Here is a 10915-nt window from a genome sequence, read left to right on the forward strand (position 1 = left end):
TTATTTTGAAAGTTTACTCCTGTTGTCTTCTCTATGTTTTCACTGGAAACTTCCATTGTAGGACTAAACAACCTTGTAGGAGATCTCCTAGCTTGGTTTTTTGTTTTGTTTTGTTTTTTTTTTTGTTGTTGTTTTTAATTGCACTGGGGTCTACCCATTTCATTGTGGGAGTCTTATTTAATCCAGAAGGAAGAAAGAGTTTTCCCTTGTGGAGTCTGCACTGAGTGTTCTGTTTTGTGTTTGAATAAAGTAATCACGGGATGCTTTTGTATTTAGAGATGTGCGGGTTGTGGAGAGTGTAAGTGCACCAGCAGCTCTGGGCTGTGGCTTAATATTAAAGGTGCAGTTGGAGGTCTGAGATCCACAGACCTGGTCTCAGCTGTGTCTTGCCTGTGTCTCAGGGGCTGAAGCACTGGCCCTTGCTCCCTTGCTATACCCAGATGGGCAGGTGATAGAGGACTCCCTGGTTCCCCCGGCAGGTGTTTGCCAGTTATTCCTGTGTTCCCCTTCTGAGGCTAAGGTGATGTCCCAAGCAGCCACTGGGAGGGGCTGGGGCAGTGAAGAGATGGTGGAGGTTGCGGGGTTCCACAGACCAGGCTGGATCAGGGAGTCAGCTGGAGTAGGGGAGACAGGGCATGTGGGCTGAGCTGTAGGGTGCAGTCAGGAGAGCCTGCAGGCCAGAGCACCTAGGTAGCGAGATGAACTCGGCTGTGGTGAGTCCAGTCGGCTTACTGAAAGCATGGGAATCAGATGACTTACCCTGTCCCACTCCAACTCCTCCCTACCCAGGGCTGGTCTGCTGAGACCTCCTCTCATAGGAGCTGCACAGTTCTTGCCTGACATTATCCCAGTATCTGAAGCATGGTTCGGTGGCTGTCATCTTGACAAGAAGTCCTCCATCATCTTGTTTGAAATCAAAGCCCAGGGCCCACTGCACAGTGTATCTTCTTATTTTATTAACTTTCTAATTTAGCTCATTGCAGCAAAATACAGAACGTTATAGTTCCCTTTTGTTAATTTCTCTTGTCATGAGAGCTCTTTTGAATAAGAGTATGTGAGAGAAGGTGGAGTTTAAAAGTCGTGCTCTCTTCCTCTTTCCTGTGCCTACACTCTACCATAAAGGTAGATAATTAACTGAGCAACCTAATCCAGTGAGCTCAAAGCATTCTGATATGTCATTAAACTTGACTTTTGCACTAGTAGCACCAAGAGACTGATCAGGCTGAACACTGACAAAGGCAAAATATGGAAGAAAAAAAATGCAGGTTGACCAAAAGCAAGCAGACTTTCCTCTGCCCTTTCACCCAGAATAAGCAGTCCCCAGAATCAATACACTCTGTGCTGTGTAGAGCAGGGCATTTTTCTGGACCCAGCACCAGTTATACAGACAGAAGTATCTATTAGCTAGTTAAGAAATTCTCTTTAATTCTATTTTTGAAAAAGTTAGAATGTGCTTCCATAGTCATTTTGGTGAATATACATATATGTCACAGTGATAGTCGTTGGCCACATCTCTCTCTTTCTCTTTGTCTTTCTTTCTTTCTTTTTGTGATGGGGGAGGGTGGAACTCAATGCACATTCACAGTAAGATTTCTTCTACTGAGCTAAAACTACAGCCACAGTCTCTTGCCTACTACCTTTCAATTTAGTTTTGAATTAAAGTGGATTTTATTTTTTAGTTGAAACAATGCATGACTATTAGTAGGTATTATTTTTTAATTTTAACTTCAGACAGGCTAATTTGAAACTATAATGACTACAAAAGAAAACATGTGCACTTTTTACTTTACCTAAAACAGACTTATTTCTCAATTCTGGAAAGTAAAACAAAAGCTATCCCTCACCTTAGCATGTGTCTTAAAACATAAATAGTTCAATAGTGTATTGACTCAGGTTTATACAAAAATAGACTTGGTAGATTTCTGGAACAGGATGTGTGTGTTGTTCAAAGTTTTTGTTGTAGTATTATGTTCACAGGATTCTAAGGGAAAATAATTGGTCAATATATAACACTTACTTAAAGAAATGTATGTGTTTTCCCAATTAAGGATCCAATCAAGGACTATAGATTGTAGTTTTCATGAGAGGGTAGCATTCTGTAATTTAGAAAAGAACTCTAGCTATTACTTCTTTTTCCCTTGTCTTTCTGGCTGTTCATTTAATTGTTTTCAAAGAGTCTATGTCGGATGCCTTGCAGAATGTCGCTCAAGTCAGAGTTGTCCAATGTCTTCTTCACAGGGAGGACCGGGTAAGTGTCTGTGGTGGGAAATAGACTGGAGGTGTTTTACTCTTCACAGTACTCAGCATTGGCAAGCGTGAGGTCACAGTTTCAACTACATTTGGTAAACAAAAGTTCATCCCTTCCTTTAGTAGGTGCCTGCAAATTTCTCCTTTGTGAATAGACCTATTCCTTTCCAAAATTAATAAGTAACCTGTAGACGCAGCTATTTGAGAAAAGAATATCTTGTTCCAAATCTTTCCATGCAACAACTTTAGTAAATATTGGAGACTTATTGGAAAAAAATATTACTAGGATGTTTGAAAAATGACCGTTTTTATTTATATTCCTTTTACCACTTATTTGTTGACATCTGCTTGTAATGAAATCTTTACCTTCTGATCTTCCCAATTTAAAATAAAATAAGAAATATGTGTGCAAATGAATGGCTTTGTAATTTCACACATTTTAATCAATTTTGCAGGTTATCTATAAGAACCCTTCTTTTTAATAAGAAGTGGTACTTTGGCTGAAAGGACTAACTAAATATTTCCTGTGCTGGTTACTATCTCATTCTCCCCAAATGACCATTAAAGAGAATTGAAATTTGAAATCTTTTTATTCTGATGGAGCAATTTTAGGCCCTCCATAGTTATCTCTTTTGAAGGGAGGTGGTGTTCAGGATTATCATAGCGCTCAGTTATTTGAGTGTTTATGAAGGCAATATGCAGATGAAATAACTTCTGGACATTCCGTTATGTCATCCAGCATGGTTACATTCAACAGTCAACATTTCATGGGCTATAAAAATATGAACCTCATCTCCTATATGTCCTTACTTATGATGTTGTTGCACAACTGTAGCTACCAAACAAAATCCTCAGCATGACATCTAAATAGAACTCTGACTTTTATTTGCATATTCTGATTGAGCAAAACATTCATCCTTGTATGTCTAAACAAAGAAAGCAGCTTGTCTTTTGAATATACATAGGAGTGATGCATAGAGGAAAATTGCATATCTCTGATATTATCATTAGCCAACATGAATTAAAGACACCCTAGGTTGTCCTTATCATGTGTACATCTGAAAAACACATACCTAGTGACTGTAATCAATTTTCTGAAAACAGAAAAAGTTTGGGAATCTTCTAACGAGCTTCTTATTCAGTTCTTCTCTCTGGGCTGTCATTGGTTCAGCCTGTGGGAGGGTGCCGTTTGTCACCCAAGAGGGAAACAGCTCATGTGTAAACATTATGAGGTACTCCATAGAGTGTCAAAAATGTTCCTACCAATGGTAGAGAGAGGAGGGAGGACTCTACTAATGCTTAACTTGCAGGTTCATGAGATTGCGAAATAATGTGTTCATACAGAACTTTACAGTGTGGGTCAAGGTTGCCTGGACAGAGTTTTTTCAAAATATTCTCCCTGCAATTTTCTGTTCTTGTCTGCTTTCTCAACTCTGAACTTTTCGTCCTGCAAAACAGAGTATATGCATTCCAACTTTATTTTACAAAATTATTCATTTCTAATTGTTTACGTTCCTTCAGAAATTACTATGATGGAAGCTACAAGACCTGGGCTTAATGCTTTGCTTCAAACACAAAGCATAAGGAAGCAAGCAAAAATAAAGGAAGTGTGGGGCTAGAGAGATGGCTTAGTGGTTAAGCGCTTGCCTGTGAAGCTTAAGGACCCCGGTTCAAGGCTCAATTCCCGAGGACCCATGTTAGCCAGATGCACAAGGGGGCTCACACATCTGGAGTTCGTTTGCAGTAGCTAGAATCTCTGGCACACCCACTCTCTTCTCTCTCTCTGCCTCTTTCTCTCTCTGTCATTCTCAAATAAATAAAAATAAACAAAAAAATTTAAAAAATAAAATAAAATAAAGCAAGTGTGGCAAAACAAAAAACAGAAAATTAAGAGGTATAAATCATGGGGTACTATATACTATGAATTATCTAATAAGCATTTATCAGGTAGATTTTACATACCTCTGTATAATAAACAATATTTACTCAAAAATTATGTCCCTCCAAAACCTTGAATGTACCATGACTTGGATGGGGTTTTTGTCTTTTACAATTATTTAGTCATCTCATGATAAAATCCTTCTGGACTAGTGTCTTTATGAGACCCAGAAAGAAGAAACTCTGAATGCAGAGACAAGCAGCAAATGAGGGTCTATGGAGGTAGAGGCAGACATGGGGATTAAAGACCCACAGGTTAAAGATTTCCAGAAACCACCTGAAGGAAGAAGATGCTGGAAAGGATACTCTATACTTTTTTTGGAGGTGGAATGTTTCTGGTGGTAGCTTGATTTGAGACGCTGGGCATTTTGATCTGGGACTTCAGCCCACCAGTTCTTACAATTATTATTACAGGAGCCTTAGGAAAGTACCAATATACTAGTTAAAAGGAAGTCACTGGAATTTAACTGAGTCAGAAAGTATCTTGAACCTCCTCAACAAAGAGAAGTATACAAACTGCATGAATAATCTAGTTTTGCTAGGATTTTTAAAGATAACCATTGGGATGACATGTTAAAGTCATGCCTTTCTCATATGTATTATAAAAGAAATACAACAGTCTGGGTGGATGCAGGAGAGCCATGGATTCAGTTTTTTTTTTAAAGTTAAATATAATTACCATCCCAAATCAGTAAGTAGTTCATGGACAAATATGACCAGATACAGCCAAATCCACACAATGTTTTCAATACATCAAGTACCAGGTGAAATAGTTTTGCTCTGTATTTAGGCTAAGCATGCCATTCCTAAGATAATCATCTTCCTTTATAAACATGGAAATCCTACTGACATCTAGCTACTGCTTCCAGCTGAGAAGGGCATACCAGCAAGCGAGTCGATTATTCTTAATTTCGCTGGGGTTTCTAGCTTAGCAGGGGCTGACACTCAACTCATGAAGTTACCTGAGGTAGAAGCAGATGAAATACGTTCTCGACTAAAATGCCGAGCACTGTCACCGTGCTCTGAAGTCTCCAGTTGGAGGACATGGCCTCAGAGGCTGAAATAAGCTGGCTGCATAGTATAGGCGCCCTCAGGGAGGAGGGCTGTGAGCCAAAACTTGCGGCTTGATGGAGACGTTGACCAGGTGAGCATTCCAGACACAGCGCAGCTAGAGACAATGCCCAGGGGAGGAGCACTCCCACGCTAGAAGGAACCACTTAGCCACACTGGCTGGAGGAGCCAGACGGCGGGGAAGGGCAGCACAGCAGAAGAGCAATGGCAGGCCAGGTGATACTGGGCTTTTAGATCTTCACAAAGGTTTGTACCATCTTAAATAAAATGGACAAATTTTGAAGATGCATTGAGACAGAAATCACAGGATCCAGTTGACATTTATTCTTGGTCACAGTGTTGAGGGGACGGAAAGGGGCAGTGGCAGTGATAAAAACAGCTGATAACCATTGACTAGGCAGTTGGGGGTTCCAGAGCCCTGAAAGTGAGTAGCATTTCCCTCCCATAGCTGAAAGCAGGAAATGTCCTTGTGCTTGAAAGGGGTGTGTGGCTTTTCCTTACCTATTTTTCCTTAGAGAAGTTCTCTTTTCCCAGAAACCAAGCATGAAGATATGAGGAAGATTACAAGGCATATGTCACCTGTCATGGAGATTGGACAGATCATCTCATTCCCCATCCAGTAAAGCCTCATTAGCTCCAAGACAGTAATATTCAATGATGTCCCATTTAAGGGAACCCTCCTGCTTTATAGGGGCCTTGCCTTTTCTCCCCGCCTTCTCTTATGCTTTATAATAAAACTTTTTAAACCTTACCCTCTATGCTCTGTGGATTTTATTCAATTTCACAAGACAAAAACCTGGAGGTCACTAACTCAGTTGAAGTTTTGTGAGGCAGAGAATCGAACATCCTGACTCCTGAGTTAAAGCCTACCCAAGAGTTCAGAATGGTTCTGTTACTCTCAAAGATACCCCCCCACACACACCAAATTCCTGAATCAGCTTTGTCAAGGAGTATAGATAAGTTTGCAAACAGTTGCTGGATTCCTCATGTGATTTTTTAAAGACTTTTTCTTTTTGAAAAACTATATTTATTTATTTATTTATTTGAGAGAGAGAGTGAGTGAGAGAATGGGCATGCCAGAGCCTCCAGCTACTGCAAACGAACTCCAGATACATGTACCCCATGTGCATCTGGCTTACGTAGGTCCTGGGGAATCAAACCGAGGTCCTTTGGCTTAGCAGGAAAATGCCTTAATCGTTAAGCCAGCCCTCCTTATGTGATTTTTAAAGGCAAGCCATATGTGGGGGATTAGAGAAAGAGGGCTAAGGTGGTTCTGGGATTGCTGACACATGCAATTAGAAAGAGTAACAACTCTTTTGTGAGTGAGCTTTGGAAGTATTGCCATACAATAGATTTTATGGAAGGGGCAAGCTGAACTCAGTTTTGTGTTTGTTGAGGTTGCAATGTCAATGAATCATCCTAACAGATGAAGAGGTAGGCATAGACATTTACAAAAGATGAAGAAGAGGAAGAGGAGAAGCATTTCAACCCAAAATAAGGACGTTGTTATGTTGCCTTGGGTATTTTGACCTACAGAAAGTCATCTTATGTGTAGACATCTTTGGGCAGCAAAGGTGACCCCACTTAGTGAACTCAAGTTCCCTCTTCCATAACACAACATTCCACTGAGCATTCCAACCCCACTTTACCTCCTGACTCCTGTGAAGAAATGGACTATTTGCTTATCAGTCCATAACTCTTGCATTAGCATAAGGCTTCTTCTCTCTGTTCAGTGTACTTTTCCTTGTCTGCTCAGGACAACTCAGATCTACACATGAGATGTGAGGACTCTGATGTGGGTGAGGAGGTGGTTAGGATTTCTGGTTCAAGACTTCCCAGATGGTATTCTACATAAAACTAATTCACTGACAGGTTTATTTGAATTTTTCAATGGCAATCATTAAATTTGACATTCACCACTCATTTTTCCACGTGAAAGGTTTTAAGAAGCCTTGTGTGATCTAAGCTGTCTTGTGTACATCCAGCCTTTGACCAGCAGCTGTTCTTCTCATCACTGTGACAGAAGCCATTTAAGAAATAAAGTTTATTTTTACTTATTTACTATTTTTTAATTAATGTATTGATTAATTGTATTAATATTTATCAATTATTTATTTTGGCTACCAGGTTTAGAATATATCATGGGAGAAAATTGTATGGTGGCTGAGGTGGGTCCTTCTATTGTGGTTAAAGATTGTGTTGTCTGATGTTGAAACAAAAACAATTATAGAAACTTTAATTTCTATGACACTTATTTAAAAAAGAAGGAGAAATTTTTTCCTAGGCCCCTTCCTAAAGTGACAAGTTAAGACAGTAGTATATTACTAAACCATAGGTACCTTAAGCAAGTTGTAAGCTTTTAAAAGATATCAATATTTTGAGGGCTGAGGGGTCTAGTTAAGTGGTAGAATGCTGCTTGCCCAGCATCATGTGTGGAGCCCTGGGTTTGAGTGCTTGCACCATTTTAAAACAAAGCAAACTACAGATTGAGAATAGTAATTTTTTTATTCACATCCTAAGTAATCACGTATTAGAACAAACAATTTTTTCTCCTTGATATTGATTGAGGTTGTACTATGGAGAGTGTTATCTTTATTTTAATGGCACTACTAATCACTAGCTTACATAATTTCCATCTGTGTGGTGCTTTCTTGAGATTGGTACCATAATCATATTTCCACCTGTGGGTTCTAGCTTTCATGGTAGTCATATCAGGTCTAGCTTAATCATATTTTTCTGCTCTCATTGTCCTCTTGTCCTGATCTCAGATTAGGCATTAGGTAATGCCTTTAAAAACAGGGAAAAGAAGGTTGGATGGCTCACTTAGTGCTTGAGGAATTTGTGTGCAAAGCCACAAGACCCAGGTTCGATACCCCAGGACCCACATTAGCCAGATGCACTAGGGGGCACACTCGTCTGAAGTTCATTTGTAGTGGCTGGATGCCCTTGCCTTCCCATTCTCTTTCTTTGTCTCTCTCCCTCTTTCTCTGTGAAATCAATAAATAAAAATAAAATATTTCAAAACAGGGAAAAGAGAGTAAAGAATTTATTATATACCTGAGGTATGTGGGTAGTACACTACATTTTTTCCATATCCATTGAATGTATATTATAAGTGAATGCAAAGGTTCATGTTCCTACTTTGGAACAGGAAGAGTGTGGGTTTCCTGTACTGAGCCTACCGTCTCCCCACTCATGCTGTATGACATAGGAGAATGATCCCTGCGTTCCTGGAGCATGAAGTCTTTTAAGGCACTTTGCCTGAATCCCATCTCTTAGTAGCTGATAAATTGAGGTAGTGTTCTAAAGACCCCTGGCCTTTCCTTTTCTTTCTGTGAGTGATTTGGTTAGAGGCAAACAACTTTGATTCGAGATTTTGGGTTGAATGGTTTTGGCTGAGGCACTTGAATGACTTATTCCCACTGGAAAACAAAGTAAAAGGAGATGAGTATAGCTTTCTTTAGAGCAATGATAGGTAGCTGAAAGTTTGGTGGACATCTTAATAGATGTCTCATAGATTGTTTAGCTTGAGTCTGTTGATTATTTTAAGGATCAAGGTAAACAAAATTTTATGCAATTGGAATTATTTTAAAACAGATTCACCTGAAGTAAAATGTGTACTTCTAAGTAAATTTTAAATTACCATCTGTATCATTCTCTCTATATTAAGGACTTCTAAAGATAGCATAAACTATTGAAAATTACATATAAAATTAGTTATTGGCTTATTTCCATTAAGCAGTGAGATTTTTTTAATATATATAATTATTTGATATAAAGATAGAGAGACAGAGACAGAGACAGAGTAAGAGAATGGGTAGGGTACATCAGGGCCTCTAGCCATTGCAAACAAACTCCAGACACATATACTACCTTGTGATTCTTACTTACATGGTACTGGTGAATCTTGGCTTCACTGGTAAGCACCTTAACTGCTAAGTCATCTCTTAAGTCCAAACAGTGATATTTTTGCTTTATTTAAAATATTTCAAGGGGCTGGAGATATGGCCCAGCAATAAAGATGCTTGCCTGTTAAGACCTAGGTTTCCACGCTGGGTTTGATTCCCCAGTACCCATGTAAAGCCAGATGCACAATGTGATGCCGTATCTGGAGTGTGTTGGCAGTGTCTAGAGTCCCTGGAATGCCCATTTTCTCTCTTTCTCTCCTCCTTGCAAATAAAATAATTTCAAAAATATGTATAAGACTATTTTCTGTTCACCCTCTAGCTGTTAAAGTGCAGCAGGTCTGAGGTACAGACAGTCATCCCTTCACTCTGCAGCCTTAAAGATGTTCTGCGGACAAGAGAACCCCAGATGTCCTTCAGCAGTCAGGAAAAGGGTGTGCCGGCGTGTTCATACGGATGCCTGTCATCATCTACTATATCTGTCACTGTCACAGACAAATGAGACAAGATACAGGCGAGCTTAACAGGTCTAGGGTAATATGCACCAAGGGAAGGCTAGAAATAACCAATGTGTCCTAGTGCAAAAGTTGTTTCTCTACTCTCAGACTACACAAAATGATTGAGAGACTTGCAACATCAAGGCCAGGTGTGGTGGCGCACACCTTTAATCCCAGCAATAGGGAGGTAGAGGTAGGAGGATCATCTTGAGTTCGAGGCCACCCTGAGACTACATAGTGAATTCCAGGTCAGCCTGGCCTAGAGAGAAACCCTACCTCAAAAAACAAAAAAAAAAACAAAAACAACAAAACAACAAAAACCTTGTGCTAACACATGTGTATAGTGACTGTGGCTCATCCTACAATTACATATAAAGCCTTGGCAAATCAGAGTTTAAAGACCAAAATAGATGAACACAGCTGGTTAGAGAGGCACACACTTATACTACTAAACCCAAAAGGATGAGACAGGGAGATTGGTTGAGACCAGGAATTTGAGACTCTTCGGGACAGAACATATCCAAAACAAATCAAGAACTTTCTACAGGACTAAGTGCATGAAAATATTGAGCAACCCTACTAAAAGTGCCTGGCATAGACAAGCATTTTGAATTCCAAATGAAAACGGGGCTTTGTTTTCCATGTAACTAACAACTCTGTAGTAATTTGTGCAGGTAATTTCCCAAATAACAGACAATCACCTTGCAGTGATTCATTAAACTCGGATTCATGAGAATTCAGAACACGTGTATTATGCTTTTAATACGAGACGTCCCACAGGCTCATGAGCTGAACACAGTCCCCAGGGAGTGGTGCTATTTTGGCAGGTGTTGGCAACTCTAAAGGTGGAGTCTAGCTGGAAGTCAACTTCCTGCCTCTCACCAGATGAACAGGTTTCTCCACCAAATGTCTGCTGCCGTGGCATCCTGCCTTACCCTAGGCCCAGAGTCAACACAATTGTTTATTGTGCTAGGGGTTGAAATCAAGTTCTGGCAGCTGTTAAGCAGGGAATCCCCCACATAGCTATCTCTCAATGCTATTATTGAAAAAGAATTAATGGCCAATATCAATCTTGGTGAAAATAAATGAGATAGCTTTCAATGGAATTTTGCTACAAATTCAATGGCAAATAAAAGCATCTTGCACGATAAATTTGTGTTTAAAATAGTGACTTATATGTTAAAGATCACTGGAAGTTTTTATAATGAGCATTCTTTTATGATCAATAAGAGAGTGCAATGACAGTTCAACTACTAG

The 10915-nt window shown here is 39.6% G+C and overlaps 1 pseudogene; it reads right to left on the reverse strand.

The window, feature by feature from the left end:
* LOC123453615 overlaps window positions 1-5231 on the reverse strand; it is a 10469-nt pseudogene extending 5238 nt beyond the window's left edge.
* Window positions 5232-10915: the final 5684 nt, after the last annotated feature.

This window comes from Jaculus jaculus, chromosome 12 (genome assembly GCF_020740685.1).
Source record: "Jaculus jaculus isolate mJacJac1 chromosome 12, mJacJac1.mat.Y.cur, whole genome shotgun sequence".
Taxonomy (NCBI): domain Eukaryota; kingdom Metazoa; phylum Chordata; class Mammalia; order Rodentia; family Dipodidae; genus Jaculus; species Jaculus jaculus.